Source organism: Dipodomys merriami, unplaced genomic scaffold (assembly GCF_024711535.1).
Source record: "Dipodomys merriami isolate MVZ:Mamm:240054 unplaced genomic scaffold, mDipMer1.0.p SCAF_549, whole genome shotgun sequence".
NCBI lineage: Eukaryota > Metazoa > Chordata > Mammalia > Rodentia > Heteromyidae > Dipodomys > Dipodomys merriami.
Window position 1 is genome coordinate 594,374 of NW_027206123.1, and position 17,573 is coordinate 611,946.

Sequence of the window (17,573 nt, forward strand, 5' to 3'; positions counted from 1 at the left end):
TGGCTTCTAACCTGTTACCAGGGGGGAAGATGAGGATAGTGAATACTTCTAAAAAAAGCAGCTATAAAGAACATTTGATAGTTTACTTATAAATTCAAACCATTGGAATGACCCAGTGAAGAAGTCAGTTTGTCCAGATTAAAAAATGAAAAAGAAAAGAAAGGCAGGTACCAGTGTCTGCTGACTATAATCCCAGCTCCTCAGATGGATGAGATGTAGAGATTATTAGTTTGAATCTAGCCCAGGCAGGAAAATCCTTAACATGCTTATTTCTAAGAAATCACAGAAAAACCCAGAAGTGAGACTGTGATTCAAAGGTAATGAGCTACCCTGGAGCAAAAGGAGCTCAGGGACAACCCCTAGGCTCATAGTTCAACCCCAGGACCTGCCCCACCAATAGAGCTTGAGCCTCCATGTCTTTGTTTATGTATGGATGCATTCCTATAGGGGAATCTCCAGAGTAGCTTTTGTGAATGGCACCATGCTAGGAAATTTGTTTTCAATACAGTGATTTCATAGCACAAAGTTGGCTTTCATGACAATGTATGTTCTGGGGCTCCCCTCACTGGGCCCAGTGTAACTTGAGGGTTTCTCTGCAATCCAGGACTGCTGCAAGAAGTCTCTCACATTGTCTGAACAGGCAGACTAAATGCCTCACTCCTGTACAGCTAGGTAACAAACAACTCCATCCGGGCCAATTAGTGAGGATGAGTGTGGGCAGGCTCTGAAGGTAAGGAGAAAAAGGCCTCTTTGTACCCCAAGCTCTCTCTTTCCCCAGTGCTCTGATTTAACAGGAAGCCTTCATCTGTGCCACCTCCCATGGCAGGCCAAGTTCCCTGTACTTATTCTGCCTTTGTGAGGGTATGTTCTGGTGTTCATATACAGTGCTAAATGTAATTCAGGATTCCTTCAGGAACACAACTAGGGCACTGAAGCTAAGGAAATGTTTCGTTGCAGATGATGATGAGCCTATGATGCCTCTCCTAGGTTTCCGGAAGCTTGGGAAATCCAAGTACATGTCATATGGAGCTGGTGAAGATCATCAGGTTTTGAAACCTTTGACATCTCCTAGTTGGGCTGTGGATGGCTAGGTTTGATTGTGAACACAGGGCCAGGGTGCTGAACATGAGATCAGAGCAGAAAACTAGTGCTTTAACATTTTGTGTCACAGCTTCACTTCTGTTTTCTGTGTGTGTGTGTGTGTGTGTGTGTGTGTGTGTGTGTGTGTGTGTGTGTGTGTGTGTGTGTTTGTATGTGAATACACTAGTCCTGGAGCTTGAACTCAGGACTTGAGCACTGTATGTAGTTTCTCTTGTATAAGGATAGCCCTTTCCAACTTGAGCCACAGAGACAGTTCGGGCTTTTTCCTGGTAATGTGGTACTGAGAAATCAAGCCCAGGGTTTCATATATGCAAAGCACTCTACCCCTAAGGCATATTCCCAGACCTCTACTTCAGGTTTGTTAGTTTGTGTTTGTCTCTTTTTATTGTTGTTGTTGGTTGTAGGAGTTGAAGTCTGGGCCTGGGTGCTGTCCCTGAGTTCTTCAGCTAAAGTTTTGTCCCTTACCATTTGAGCCAGATGCCAATTAAGGTTTTCTGGTGGTTCCTTGGAGCTAAATGTCTCTAGGACTTCCTTGCCCAGGCTAGCTTTGAACCATGATCTTCAGATCTCATTCTCCTGAGTAGCTACGATAACAGGCATGAACCACAAGCACCCAGCTTCCACTTCAGTTTTCTTAGTGGTGAATTGGAGATATAATCTCATGGGACCTTTTGTGTTTGGAATAGTTTGCAACCCTGATACTCAGATCTCAGCTTCTTTAGAAGGCAAGATGACAGACCTCAGCTATCCACCCCTAGGCTGTGGCACTCTGCTTCATGGGGGTCCTTGGCTCCACGTGGTGGAGTACTATCCATGAGCACAAGAGGTAAGGGTCAATGCTGAGGCTGCAATTTCAAGGTTCATGTCTGAGAAAAAACAAAACAAAACAATTGTCTGCAGGAGACAACTCACCCACTGTTTAGGAATACAAAATTTTGTCCCTGCTATGGGTATATATCTGAGCCTCAATATTCTTGTCTGCATAATCATCTCAATTGTAGAGCTCTTACAAGGACCAGATGAAAGAATGCACCCTGTGAAGGACACAGCACATGGCACACTTTTAAGTACTCAGCACACAACAACATCTGATAGACTCAGCACACAGCACCCAATGCAGGACTCAGCACACTGCACCCTATGAAGGACTCAGCACATAGCTCGATTAAACAAGCTGTCATTAGAATTAGGGTCCTTTAATCAATATCACCATTCTTTGAGGAACATTTCATAAACCATACAAGTTCAAATCAAATGGTTTAGTGGGGTAGTTTTTTGGGGGGATTCCAATGGGGCTTGTACTAAGTGCATGGGGATACTGTTCTAGTACCATTTGTTCAAAGCTAGAGATCTACCACTTTGAGCCACATTTCCAGGAGTCTCACAGACTTCCTGTAAGGGCTGGGATTTAAAGCCCCCTATCAGCCAGCATAACAGCGGTAAAAAGGCAGCATCTGTTTTCTTGGAGCTGGGTTGCAGCAGTTTACATCTGGCTAAGTCAGGTTAGGTGGCAGCTGTCAGCGCGACTCCTATCTTGCTCTGTGGTGATGTATTTGAAGTCCTGGCCTTCTATACTTGCAGTTAGAACATTCTACCTTTTTAAGACAGCAGTCCTGGGACTTGAGAAAGGGCTTAGACACTATCCCTAAGCATTTGTGCTCCAGGCTAGCACTCAATTGATTGAATGACAGCAGAAGTTCTGGATTTTTTTGTTTATGTGGCACTGAAAAATTGAAACCAGGGCTTCCTGCTTACTAGGGAAGCACTCAACCACCGAGCACCAGGAGGGAATGAGGCATAAATAGATAGAGATTGCTGTATATAAATATTATGTACACAAAAAGAGAAATATCCCTATACTATTAAATTATAGATATTATTGCCAATTACTAGATATTAAAGTATGTCTCCACTTAATGATGTTTCCCAGTTGAACAATTAATAAAGCATTAAGTAAAATTACTCAATATCCTGTTATTATCATATGTGTACATATATACAACATATATTTACATATTTTATAGAATGAGGCAGATGTCTATATATAATTAAATTATGCAACATGTGTCACTACCAAATAATAGGAATTTCATTATGACTCCATGCAATTTTTTTTATTTAATTTAATTTTTTTTGTGAACATACTGTACAGAGGGGTGACAATTATATGGAAAGGATAGTGCATACATTTCTTATCAAGCATTGCAGCCTCCTCTTTTTTTACACTTCACATCCCTTCCCAGCCTCCTCTCTACCCCCCACCCCAATCTGCCCCCACCCCCAACACCCCCAAGCCCCCCACCCCGCACCAACGTTGTAAAGCTCGTTTTCGACATGACAACATGTACTTCTCATTGTCGCAACAGGTCCACCTGTATCCTTAAACGACTTGTTTTTCCCCATCTCCTCCACAAGTTATACTGACATCAAATATAGTGAAAGCAAGCGTTATACTCTGGGGGAGGGACATACAAAGCAACAAAGAGATAACCTTATACATGCGTTAGAAACAAATACGTGAAATAAAAAAGCATTAAAATACATATCAAAGGGTTCATTTTCCTAACATCACATTATCTGACCTTTTCCGCTTGACTCATACATATACTAGATATTACAAATAAGGGAAACCATGGGACCTATGTTTCTTTGGGCCTGGCTTACTTCACTTAATATAATTTTTCCGAGTTTTTCCATTTGCTAACAAATGGGGCAATGTCATTCTTTCTGATGGAGGCATAGAAATCCATTGTGTATATATACCACATTTTCTTGATCCATTCATCTACTGTGGGGCATCTGGGTTGGTCCCATATCTTAGCTATGGAAAATAATGCTGCAATAAACATAGTTGTGCTGGTAGCTTTAATGTGGTCTTGTTTGTAAACATTTGGGTAAATGCCCAAAAGTGGGATTGCTGGGTCATAGGGGAGCTCTATGTGAAGTCTTTTCCGGAACCTCCATACTGCTTTCCAAAGTGGGTGAATAAGTTTACATTTCCACCAACAATGAAGTAAGGTTCCTTCCTGTCCACATCCCCTCCAGCATCTGTTGTTGTTAGAGTTCTTGGTTATAGCCATTCTGACTGAGGTGAGGTGGTATTTCCATGCTGTTTTGATTTGCATTTCTTTTATGGCTAGGCAGGTTGAGCATTTCTTCATGTGTCTATTGACCATCCTTCTTTCTTCTTCAGAGAAGTTTCTTTTCAAGTGTTAAGCCAACTTATTTATTTGGCGTTGTTCCGTTGAGGCTTTGTTGTTGGGGGGTTTAATTTTTTGAGTTCCAAGTATATTTTAGATATCAGACCCTTGTCCATTGTATGGCTAGTGAAGATCTTCTCCCAATCTGTGGGCTTTTCTATTGATCTTGCTAGCTATGTACTTTGCTATGCAGAAAATCTGCATCTTCATGCAATCCCATTTGTCCAACCTTTGATTTGTTGTGTTTCCGGGTCTCTATTCAGAAAATGTCGCCCTGCACCAAGGAGACCTAGGGTTTCTCCTATTCCATCCTGTAACGTTTTCAGAGTGACTGCTTTGACTTCGAGGTCTTTGATCCATTTGGAGTTGATTCTAGTGCAGGGTGATATATAAGGATCTACCTTTATTTTTCTACAAGTAGTTAACCAATTTTGCCAGCACCATTTACTGAAGAGGCTGTTTTTCCTCCATTCTATTGTTTTAGCTCCCTTAACGAAAATTAGATGGCTATAGGTCTGTGGGTTCATTTCTGGATTTACAATTCTATTCCATTGGTCCTGAGGTCTGTTCTTATGCCAATACCAAGCGGTTTTGATTACTATGCCTTTAGAGTAGAGTTTGAAATATAGTATTGATATTCCTCTAGCAGTGTTCTTTCCATCGTGGAGCGATTTTGCTATTCCGGGTCTTTTATTGTTCCATATGAATTTTTGGATTGCCTCTTCTATTTCCTTGAAAAATGAGGTTGGAATTTTGATATGTATCGTGTTGAATTTGTAGATGGCCTTGGGAAGTTTTGCCATTTTCAAGATGTTAATCTTTCCAATCCAGGAGCATGGGAGGTTTTGCCATTTTCTAAGTTCTTTTTTGATTTCCTTTTTCAAGATTTTAAAGTTTTCCTCATAGAGTTCCTTCACTTCTTTGCTAAAGTTAATTCCTAGGTATTTTATTTTTTGTTGGACTATTACAAATGTAGTTGCTTTCCTAATTTCAGCCACACTTTTCTCATTGTTGGCATACAGAAAAGCCATTGATTTTGGGGGCTTAATTTTATACCCTGTGATTTTGCCAAAGTTTTGAATCAGCTTGAATAATTTGGGAGTGGAGTCTATGGGATTATTTAAATATATGATCAAGTCATCTGCAAAGAGGGAGAGTTTTATTTCTTCTTTCCCTATTTGGATCCCCTTTATGTCTGCATCTTGTCTTATTGCTGTAGCTAGGCATTCTAATACTAGATTGAAGAGAAGTGGAGAGAGTGGACATCCTTGTCTTTTTCCTGAGTTAAGATGAAATGGCTTTAGGTTTTGTAGGTTTGTTATATACAGCCTTTATTGTATTGAGGAATGTTCCATGGATTCCTAATTTTTCCAAAACCTTCATCATAAAGGGGTGTTGGATCTCGTCGAATGCTTTTTCTGCATTTATTGAGATAACCATGTGGTTCTTATCCTTGCTACTGTTGATGTGATGAATAATATTAATTGATTTGCGTATATTGAACCAGCTTTGCATTCCTGAAATGAATCCTGTTTGAACGTGGTGTATGATTTTTTGGATGAATTGTTGAAGTCGATTGGCCAAAATGTTGTTGAGAAGTTTTGCATCAATGTTCATCAAAGAAATGGGTTTATAGTGCTTTCTTTGATGTGTCCCTGCCTGGTTTTGGTATGAGGGTTATGCTGGCTTCATAGAATGTGCTCATTAGTGAACTTTCTCTTTCAATTTCATTTAAGAGTGGGAGTAGTATTGGTGTGAGCTCTGCTTTGAAGGCCTTGTAAAATTCCTCTGTGAAACCATCTGTTCCTGGACTTTTCTTAGCTGGGAGGTCTCTCATTGCTGTTTCTATTTCAATGCATGATATGGGCCTGTTAAGATGGTTTGACTCATCTTGGTTTAGTTTTGGCATGTCAATAGTTGCTAGGAAAAGGTCCATTTCTTTCAAGTTCTCAAACTTATTAGCATATAGTTTTGAGAAGTATTCCCTTATACTGTTCTGAATTTTGGTTGTTTCCGTGGCGATGTTTCCATTCTCATCTTTGAGTTTATATATTTGGGTGTGTTCTCTTCTTTTTCTGATAAGATTTGCTAATGTTCTGTCTATTTTGTTAATCGTTTCGACGAAGCAACTCGTTGTTTTGTTTATTCTTTCTAAAGAATTTTTGGATTCTAATTCATTTAATTCTAATTTTGATTATTTCTTTCCGTCTACTGGATTGGGGTTTATCTTGCTACTCTTTTTCAAGGAGGTTTAGCTGTGTCATTAAATTGTTGGTTTCAAATCTCTCCAATGTGTTGATGTAGGAGCTCAGAACTATAAACTTGCCTCTGAGTACTGCCTTTGCTGTGTCCCGGAGGAGCTGGTAATTTGTGTGCTCATTTGTGTTGGATAGCATGAACATTTGAATTTCCTTTCTAATTTCTTCCATTACCCACTCGTGACTCAGCAGTGTGTTGTTTAGTCTTCATGTGATACAAGACTTTTTTTGGTGGCTTTTGGGGTTGAGTTCTAATTTTATTCCCTTGTGCTCAGAGATAATTCAAGGTACACCTTCAATATTTCTGAATTTAGACAATTTGTATTGTGGCCTAAAATGTGGTCTATTTTAGAAAATGTTCCATGTGCTGGTAAGAAAAACATGTATTCTGATGCTGCTGGCTGAAATGTTCGGTAGATGTCTGTTAAATCGACTTGATGTATGCAGATGATTAGATCTGGGGTTTCTCTGTTGAGTTTTTGCCGGCTTGATCTATCTATTGGCGAGAGTGGTGTGTTAAAGGACCCAAAAATTAATGTCTTTGGATCTATATGGGATTTGAGGGAAAGTAGTGTTTCTTGGATAAATTTGGGTGCTCCATTGTTTGGCGAATAGATATTTAGAATTGTTATATCCTCCTGAAGGAGAGATCCCTTAATTAGTATGTAGCAACCTTCTTTATCTCTTCTCACAAAATTTAATTTGAAGTCTATTTTATCTGATATTAGGATTGCAACTTCCGCTTGTGAATGGGGGCCGATTGCTTGGTAGATTTTGCTCCAGCCTTTCACATTGAAAATGTGATTTTTTTTTGGCAAGTTGTGACTCCTGAAGGCAGCAGATAGAAGGATCTTGTTTTTTAATCCAACTAGACAGTCTATGTTGCTTAATTGGGGAGTTAAGTCCGTTAATGTTAAGAGGTGGGACTGAGAGGTATTTGGGAGTTCCTGCCATGTTTTCCACCTTCTGGCGGGTTGCGAAAACTGGGTTCTTCCTATGGTTCTTGGATTCTCAGTTTGGGTGCTGTTTCTTGGCCTTTATTGTGGTCTTGTTGGATTTCTATTTGTAGGACATCTTTAAGAATCTTTTGTATGGCTGGCTTGGTGGAGATGTATTCTTTCAATTTTTCTTTGCTATGGAAGGTTTTTATTTGGCCTATAGTTATGAAGGAGAGTTTAGCTGGGTACAGTATTCTTGGTTGATAGTTGTTTGTTTTTAGGTCATGGCATACCTCATTCCAGGCTCTTCTTGCTTTGATTGTCTCTGCTGAGAAATCTGAGGTGATTCTAATTGGTTTCCCTTTATAGGTGATTAACCTTTTCTCCTTGACAGCTTTAAGGATCTTTTCTTGGTCTGAGTTGATTCTGTGTGGATTATTATGTGACAGTGGGATGTCTTATTCTGGTCTGGTCTATTTGGGGTTCTAAAAGCTTCTTGTATCTGGATAGGCCTCCTCTTTTTGCATGTTTGGGAAGTTTTCTGCTATGATCCTGTTGAACAAATTTCCTAGACCATTAACTTCTGTTTCTAGATGCTCCTCTACACTCATTATCCTTATATTAGGCCTTCTGATGTTGTCTTCCAAGTGTTGGATACATCTCTCATAATTCTTGGACTTGTCTTGGATGGTTGTATGTTCTTTCTCTATAATAGGCTGTCTTCAATCCCTGAGATTCGATCTTCTGCTGGTCTAACGTGCTGTCAAGACTTTCTACTTTGTTTTTTATCTCTTTTCCTTCTAATTGTTCAGCTTTGATGGCTTCAAATTCTTTGTTGAAGCTTTGTTTTAGATCTTGTATGAACTTCTTTCCTTCCTTAATTTGTTTTTCAGTGTTTATTCTCAAATCACTTAGTTGATTGGTTATGGGTTATTTGGACTCCCATTCCTTCTGTTAGGTTCCATTCAGCATTCCCTTTGTGGTCTCCCTGACATCCTTCAGCTCTTTGTTAATGGATTCTATGTGTGCGTTTAGTGATCTTTGTGTATTCTCTTCCTTCTCTCTCAATTCCTGTATTACTTTTTGATTAGCTTCCTCCCGTTCATGGGATTCATGTAGTTCTCTTTGAGTGTTCTCAGCCTGCTCACACTATTCCTACCTTTCTCTTTGAGTATTCTCAAGCTGCTCACACAAATCCTGTATCAGTTTTTGAGTAGCTTCCTCTCTCTTATGGTATTCCTGTATAAACTTTTGGATTGCCTCCTCTCTCTCCCTATCACGCTCATGCAGAGTCCTTTGTATGTTTTCAATCTTTTCATTTATCATGTTTGCCAGCAGTGTTTGTAGAACTATTTGGGAACTCTCCTCTGTATTATTCATTATCTGTTCTGTCCCCTGATTATCAAGATTGGGAATAGAGATACCTGGATTTGCCATTTTTCTTGTGTTTTTCCGGCTTACTCTGCCCATTTGAGATGAAAATAGCACCGGGTTTGTGCTAGAACACTAACTTAAGCAAGCATCAACCAACGTCAGAATTTGCACAGTCAATAGTCTACAGATACAATCTAGTTCAACAGATACATCTATTCAACATCAAACAACTATATGCTAATGGGCTACGAACCGCAAAGAAAAATTTGGAAAACCAGAAATTATTAGGGTTAGGGAGAGATGTAGGTAAAACATAGGAATAGATTGATGTGGGGAGGCACAGGGAGAGTTAACTAAGTCCTAATCTCAAAGCAGGAAATAGGTTGGGTAGGATGAAAATAGAGGGAGAGAAAAAAAGAAGAAAGGTAAAGGGAAAAGAAAACAGACCAGAAAAAATAGAAAAGTAAAAATTAATAATATTATACATGTTGGAAAACAATATATTTAGAGAAGAACGTGAATATATTGAGAGAAGGGGAGGGATATAAAGGAGATGTGAAAAGCTTAAAAATAAAAATACTTAAAATATTATATAGGTATAAAGAGATAGTAGTGCTATTAAAGAATTTAAGTTTCAGAGGTTTTGAATTGAGTAATATGTGGATTAAGTGTGTACACAATGGGGGATAGGGTCTAATAGTCAACTGCGGGTTTATCTGAGGATGTGCAGGACAAGAATTAATTCACATAAAGAAGAACGAAAGAGAGGAAAACGTGAAAAGGATAAGAAGGGAAGAAAACAGATCAGACGTTCAGTAGAGCTAAACAAAAAACAAAAAGATAATTAAAAAAAAAGAGAAAGAAATCAGAAAAAGAAAGAAAAACTCACAATCACGTATCCCTAAAATAAAAATTATAAGAGGAGGAAAAAAAAGTTATTGGAAAACAATTTTTTTCAAAAAATGCAAAAATTAAAGATTAAAAAAAGTTTTAGAAAAGAAAAAAAATTTATATAAAGTACCAAAGAAGAAGAAGAAGAAGAAGAAGAAGAAGAAGAAGAAGAAGAAGAAGAAGAAGAAGAAGAAGAAGAAGAAGAAGAAGAAGAAGAAGAAGAAGAAGAAGAAGAAGAAGAAGGAGAAGGAGAAGGAGAAGAAGAAGAAGAAGAAGAAGAAGAAGAAGAAGAAGAAGAAGAAGAAGAAGAAGAAGAAGAAGAAGAAGAAGAAGAAGAAGAAGAAGAAGAAGAAAGAAGAAGAAGAAGAAGAAGAAGAAGAAGAAGAAGAAGAAGAAGAAGAAGAAGAAGAAGAAGAACAAGAACAAGAACAAGAACAAGAACAAGAACAAGAACAAGAACAACAAGAAGAACAAGAAGAACAAGAACATTAAGAACAAGAACAAGAACAAGAACAAGAAGAACAAGAACAAGAAGAAAAAGAACAACAACAAGAAGAAGAACAAGAACAAGAACAAGAACAAGAAGAGGAAGAAGAAGAACAAGAAGAAGAAGAAGAAGAAGAAGAAGAAGAAGAAGAAGAAGAAGAAGAAGAAGAAGAAGAAGAAGAAGAAGAAGAAGAAGAAGAAGAAGAAGAAGAAGAAGAAGAAGAAGAAGAAGAAGAAGAAGAAGAAGAAGAAGAAGAAGAAGAAGAAAGAAGTTCTTTGATTTTTTTGGGAGGGGTGAGAAAAATCCTGTTTCTCCCTTGTGTCTTTAACCAGCCTCTTGTTGGAGTCTCTGTTCTGCTTGTGGTTCTTTGGTTTGGTTGGTTTCTTAAGTGAGTTTGTTCGAACAGGCAGAAAAATGCTCTGCTTTACCCAGGATTTTGCGATCCTCCTCTCAGGCTAGTTCAATGGGAGGCCGATCTACTTTGAGTATCACCAAAGAGGGGGATGCAGTGATTAAGCTAGGTTCTGGGTAGAGTTGAGGCCTTTCAACAGACAGTAGCTTTTCCCACGGGGCTAGTTTGTGAAAAACTCACAGAACCCAGCCTGGAGCCACTCTCAGGGTTTCTGTTTACTGAACTTCAATTGATTGTCGAGGCTGCTAGAGGGAGGGGCCGCTTCTGGCTCTGATTACCCAGTGAAGAAAGCCACTCCTAGCGCTGGTGCTCGAGCTGGGTGACTTTTCCCTGGAGCTGAGTCTGGCAGGTCACGCCGCTGTTAAGTTCTTGTGACCTGCTAAATGACTCGTTTTTTTCCAAGGCTTGAGTTGGAGCTAGCAGCTCCGCTGAGCTTTGTCGGTATCCAAGATGGATATCTCCAGTACTGTGGGGGTGAGGGGTGGCCTTCCCTCCTCTGCTCCCGTCAGGCTTCTACTCACGCTGAGTCTTGTTTCCTGGGTCGTCTCTTGTCTGCCAACTGGAGGATGAAGATGTCTGCTGCTTGTCGGTTTTTGCTGGTGTTGAGTAGAATCTGCTTGTCTGCTGTGTCTGGCTCCTTCGTCCTGGAATCTCTGTGGCTCAGGTATGGCCGCGGCCGCCGATGCCACTGCAGCCGCCGCAGCAGTGGCTGCTGGCAAGAGCTCAGTGTTTCTCCTTGCCTGGATTTTCCCTCTCTGGCCTGACTCTCTGTCCTGTGATGGTACACTTGGTGTTATTCTCTGGCTTAGGATTGTTCACTGGAACTCTAAAACTGCTTTCTATGCGAGAGCTTGTTTAGATTCCAGCTTTTCCTCCGCCATCTTCCTGGAACTTCTCCATGCAATTTTTGTTCTGTTAATGGTTAATAAAATATTAATAAAACTTAATACATATCCTAGAATTATTTCATCTAAATTTATTTAAAATTATACACTAATTAAACCCTTCATTATTTATTGTAGTGACAATTATTACACCTATGGCATCCTATGACATAGCATATAGATTTGCACATGAGTTATACATCCTACCTGTCACCGACCACTTTCAAAGAGAAAGAAAAATGTCATGATCAGCTTCTCACTCCAAGATTTTTGGCAGTGCTGGGATCTAAACTCAGGGCCTAGAATTTCATGAATGGGTGATTTTCAGTGCAGCAGCCTCTAGCCAATTCAACTCCTAGACAGTTCCCAGGCCGTGAGATCGAGCCCCATATGTTGACTCCATATTGTGCTTAGTGTAGTTATTCATTTAATTTTTGTTTTATTCATCTGTTTACCATTAATTTTATTGACTGTTATTACACATGGAATATTTATTACATTTATTACAGAGGATATAGATTTGCCTATGTATGAAACTTCACACCTGACACCCAGGATTTTCACATGAAAGCAAACTGTGTCATCATGGGCTTCTAACTCCACGATTCAATTTTTGGGAGTGCTGGCATCGGAACTCACAGCCTACAAGGCTCAATGCATGAATGGGTGATTGTCAGCATGCCAGACTGGTGCACCCTGAGCTGACAAGTAGTTCCCAGCACCTGAGGTCGAGCCCCAGGGGTTGGCAAAATAAGAATAGGTTGACATGCAGATGGTAGTACACAAATAAATATAAAACTTTATAGAGTGCCAGAGATGTCTATACAATATTCAGTTATATATGCTACATTCCTGCTAAATCTTAGGTATTATGCTTCCGTGTAATTAATATTGTTTTCATCCTTAATGAATTATTAATTAAATCAATCACTGTCCTGGAATTATTATGTCCATGTAATTAATAGTATTCTTTTAATATGTCAAAAATATTAATTAAAATCCATCAGCCTCCTAAAATCACTCTAATTTTATACTAGTATCATTCAGGAACAACTAATTCAACCTTGACATTCACAAACTTCCAATGATATTCCTATGAATAGGAATGAGACCCTTAGGATCTCCCTCTATTGGTAGGGGTCAGGACCTGGCTTCAAACCCAGGGCCTATGTTGCCATGTTGGCCTGTGGCTTCCCTGGAAGCCCGCCAGCATTCAACAATGCCAGGTTAGCAACACTTTTCAGCCATGTCATTCAAACCCAGGAAGGTCACCTTACAAAAAAAGAAATGTAAAACCTGCAGCTAACTGCAAACTGCCTTTTTTTTCCTGTGTCATTTTATTTTATTTTTTCCTGTCAGCCTTTGAGGCCCAGGATCCAGGTTTGGTTGTGGGTCCAGTGGCTGCACCGTAGCCTAGAGTGAAAGAAGCTGAGGCAGTGTTGCTACGCCCTGAGTTCAAGCCCTGTTCTTGACAAAATCAAAATATATACATATATATATATACATACATACATACATATATACATACATACATACATATATACATACATTAAAAATGTTTAAAAATTTTTGAGGCTCTTGGCTTGGAATTCATGCCATTTTTTTCTGTCAGAACTGGGATTTAAACTCAGGGTCTGGGTAAATCTTCAGTATAGTGGGGGAAGGGGAAGCTCACTATGCTGGAAGACAAGAAAGTCAGGCATGTTCCCTGGAGCTGAATTCAAGTCCTAGCACTCATATACATTTTAAATCCATGGTTTATATTTACATACACATGTTTACGGCATACTGTAGTTAGTATAGTTATTCATTTTATTTTGTGTTTTATTTATTATGTATTTTTTAATTTACTTTAATTTTATTTGTGAACATACTGTACAGAGGAGTTACAATTACATGGGCAAGATAATGCGTATATTTCTTACCAAGAATTGCAGCCTCCTCCTTTCTTTACCCTTCATAACCCATCCCAGCCTCCCCCCTCCCCCGAATCCCAATCCTTCTCCTTCCCCCCCTTAACACACCCCCCCCGCACCGACGTTGTAAAGCTCGTTTTGGAAATGACAACTTGTACTTCTCATTGTTGCAACAGGTCCCCCTGTATCCTTAAACAACTGGTTTTTCCCCATCTCCTCCACAAGTTATACTGACATCAAATATAGTGAAATCAGGGGTTATACTGTGGGGGAGGGACATACAAAGCAACAAAGAGATAATCTTATAAATGCGTTAGAAACATATGCATGAAAGAAAAAAAAACATTAAAATACACATCTAAGGGTTCATTTTCCTGACATCACATTATCTGAACTTTTCCGCTTGACTCATACATATACTAGATATTACAAATAAGGGAAACCATGGGACCTATGATTCTTTGGGCCTGGCTTACTTCACTAAATATAATTTTTTCCAAGTTTTTCCATTTCCTAACAAATGGGGCAATGTCATTCTTTCTGATGGAGGCATAGAAATCCATTGTGTATATATACCACATTTTCTTGATCCATTCATCTACTGAGGGGCATCTGGGTTGGTCCCATATCTTAGCTATGGTAAATAATGCTGCAATAAACATAGTTGTGCTGGTAGCTTTAGTGTGGTCTTGTTTGTAAACATTTGGGTAAATGCCCAAAAGTGGGATTGCCGGGTCATAGGGGAGTTCTATGTGAAGTCTTTTGAGGAACCTCCATACTGCTTTCCAAAGTGCTGAACATGTGTACATTCCCACCAACAATGAAGTAAGGTTCCGTTCTGTCCACATCCCCTCCAGCAACTGTTTTTGTTAGAGTTCTCGATTTTTGCCGTTCTAACTGGAGTGAGGTGATATCTCAATGTTGTTTTGATTTGCATTTCTTTTATGGCTAGGGATGTTGAACATTTCTTCATGTGTCTATTGGCCATCCTTCTTTCTTCTTCATAGAAGTTTCTCTTTAAGTCTTTTGCCCACTTATTTATTCGTCAGTTGTTTCTTTGAAGATTTGTTGTTGGGGGGTTTAATTTTTTGAGTTCCAAGTATATTATAGATATGAGACCCTTGTCCGTTGTATGGCTAGTAAAGATCTTCTCCCAATCCGTGGGCTTTCTATTGATCTTGCTAGCTATGTCATTTGCCCTGCAGAAGCTCTGCAACTTGATGCAATCCCATTTGTCCAACCTTTCTTTGATTTGTTGTGTTTCCGGGTCTCTATTCAGAAAATTTCGGCCTGAGCCAAGGAGACCTAGGGTTTCTCCTATTCCATCCTGTAATGTTTTCAGAGTGTCTGCTATGAGTTCAAGGTTTTGATCCATTTGGAGTTGATTCTGGTGCAGGGTGATATATAAGGATATAGCTTAAGTTTTCTACATGTGGTTAACCAATTTTGCCAGCACCATTTACTGAAGAGGTTGTCTTTCTTCCATTGTATTGCTTTAGCTCCCTTATCAAAGATTAGATGGCTATAGGTCTGTAGGTTCCTTTCTGGGTTTTCAATTCTATTCCATTGGTCCTGAGGTCTGTTCTTCTGCCAATACCAAGCTGTTTTGATTACTATGCCTTTATAGTAGAGTTTGAAGTTTGGTATTGATATTCCTCCAGCAGTGTTCTTTCCATTGTGGAGCATTTTTGCTATTCGGGGTCTTTTATTGTTCCATATGAATTTTTGGATTGCCTCTTATATTTCCTTGAAGAATGAGGTTGGAATTTTGATAGGTATTGCGTTGAATTTGTAGATAGCCTTGGGAAGTATTGCCATTTTCACGATGTTAATCTTTCCAATCCAGGAGCAGGGGAGGTTTGCCATTTTTTAAGTTCTGTGTTGATTTCCTTTTTTAAGATTTTAAAGTTTTCATCATAGAGGTCTTTCACTTTTTTAGTTAAGTTAATTCCTAGGTATTTTATTTTTTGTGGGGATATTACAAATGGAGTTGCTTTCCTAATTTCAGCCACACTTTTCTCATTGTTGGCATACAGAAAAGCCATTGATTTTGGGGGCTTAATTTTACAACCTGCTACTTTGCCAAAGTTTTGAATCAGCTTGAGTAATTTAGGAGTGGAGTCTATGGGATTCTTTAAATATAATATCCTGTCATCTGCAAAGAGGGAGAGTTTTATTTCTTCTTTCCCTATTTGGATCCCCTTTATGTCTGCATCTTGTCATATTGCTGTAGCTAGGCATTCTAATACTAGATTGAAGAAAAGTGGAGAGAGTGAGCATGCTTGTCTTGTTCCTGAGTTAAGAGGAAATGGCTTTAGGTTTTCACCATTGAGTATAATGCTGGCTGTAGGTTTATCATATACAGCCTTTATTGTATTGAGGAATGTTCCATGGATTCCTAATTTTTCCAAAACCTTCATCATAAAGGGGTGTTGGATCTTGTCGAATGCTTTTTCTGCATCTATTGAGATAACCATGTGGTTCTTATTCTTGCTCCTGTTGATGTTATGAATAATATTAATTGATTTGCGTATATTGAACCAGCTTTGCATCCCTTAAATGAATCCTGTTTGATCATGGTGTATGATTTTTTGGATGAATTGTTGAAGTCAATTGGCCAAAATGTTGTTGAGAAGTTTTGCATCAATGTTCATCAAAGAAATGGGTCTATAGTTCTCTTTCTTTGATGAGTCCCTGCCTGGTTTTGGGATGAGGGTTATGATGGCTTCATAGAAAGTGTTCGGTAGTGAGCTTTCTCTTTCAATTTCATTGAAGAGTTGGAGTAGTATTGGTGTGAGCTCTTCTTTGAAGGCCTTGTAAAATTCCACTGAAAAACCACCTGGTCCTGGACTTTTCTCAGCTGGGAGGTCTCTGATTGCTGTTTCTAATTCAATGCTTCTTATGGGCCTGTTAAGCTGGTTTAACTCATCTTGGTTTAGTTTTGGCATGTCAATAATTGCTAAGAAAAGTTTCATTTCTGTCAAGTTCTCAAACTTCTAGCATAAAGTTTTGAGAAATATTCCCTTATAATGTTCTGAATCTTGGTTGTTTCCGTGGTGATGTTTCCATTCTCATCTCTGAGTTTATTTATTTGGGTGTGTTCTCTTCTTTTTGTAATAAGATTTGCTAAGGGTCTGTCAATTTTGTTAAATTTTTCGACCAACCAACTCTTTGTTTTGTTGATTCTTTCTGTAGTATTTTTGGATTCTAATTCATTTATTTCTGATTTAATTTTGATTATTTCTTTCCATCTACTGGATTGGGATTTATCTTGCTGTTCTTTTTCAAGGAGATTTAGATGTGTCATTAAATTGCTAGTTTCAGATCTCTCCAATTTGTTGATGTAGGAGCTCAGAGCTATAAACATGCCTCTTAGTACTGCCTTTGCTGTGTCCCAAAAGAGCTGGTAATTTGTGTGTTCATTTTTGTTGAATAGCATGAACATTTGAATTTCCTTTCTAATCTCTTCCATGACCCACTCATGATTCAGCAGTGTGTTGTTAAGCCTCCATGTGATACCCGACTTTCTTTGGTGGCTTTTGGTGTTGAGTTCTAATTTTATTCCCTTGTGGTCAGAGAGAATGCAAGGTATAACTTCAATGTTTTTGAATTTAGACAAGTTTGCTTTGTGGCCTAAAATTTGGTCTATTTTAGAAAACGTTCCATGTGCTCCTGAGAAAAACGTGTATTCTGATGCTGCTGGGTGAAATGTTCTGTAGATGTCTCTTAAATCTAGTTGATCTATGCAAATGTTTAGATCTGCGGTTTCTCTGTTGAGGTTTTGCCGAGTTGATCTATCTAGTTGGGAGAGTGGTGTGTTAAAATCCCCAACAAATAATGTCTTTGGATCTATATGGGATTTGAGGGAAAGTAGTGTTTCTTTGATAAATTTGGGTGCTCCATTGTTTGGCGAATAGATATTTAGAATTGTAATATCCTCCTGAAGGGGAGATCCTTTAATTAGCATGTAGCAACCTTCTTTATCTCTTCTCACGAATTTTAATTTGAAGTCTATTTTATCTAATATTATGATTGCAACTTCCGCCTGTTTATGGGGGCCGATTGCTTGGTAGATTTTGTGTTTGTTTTTACGGGCAAGATGTGACTCCTGC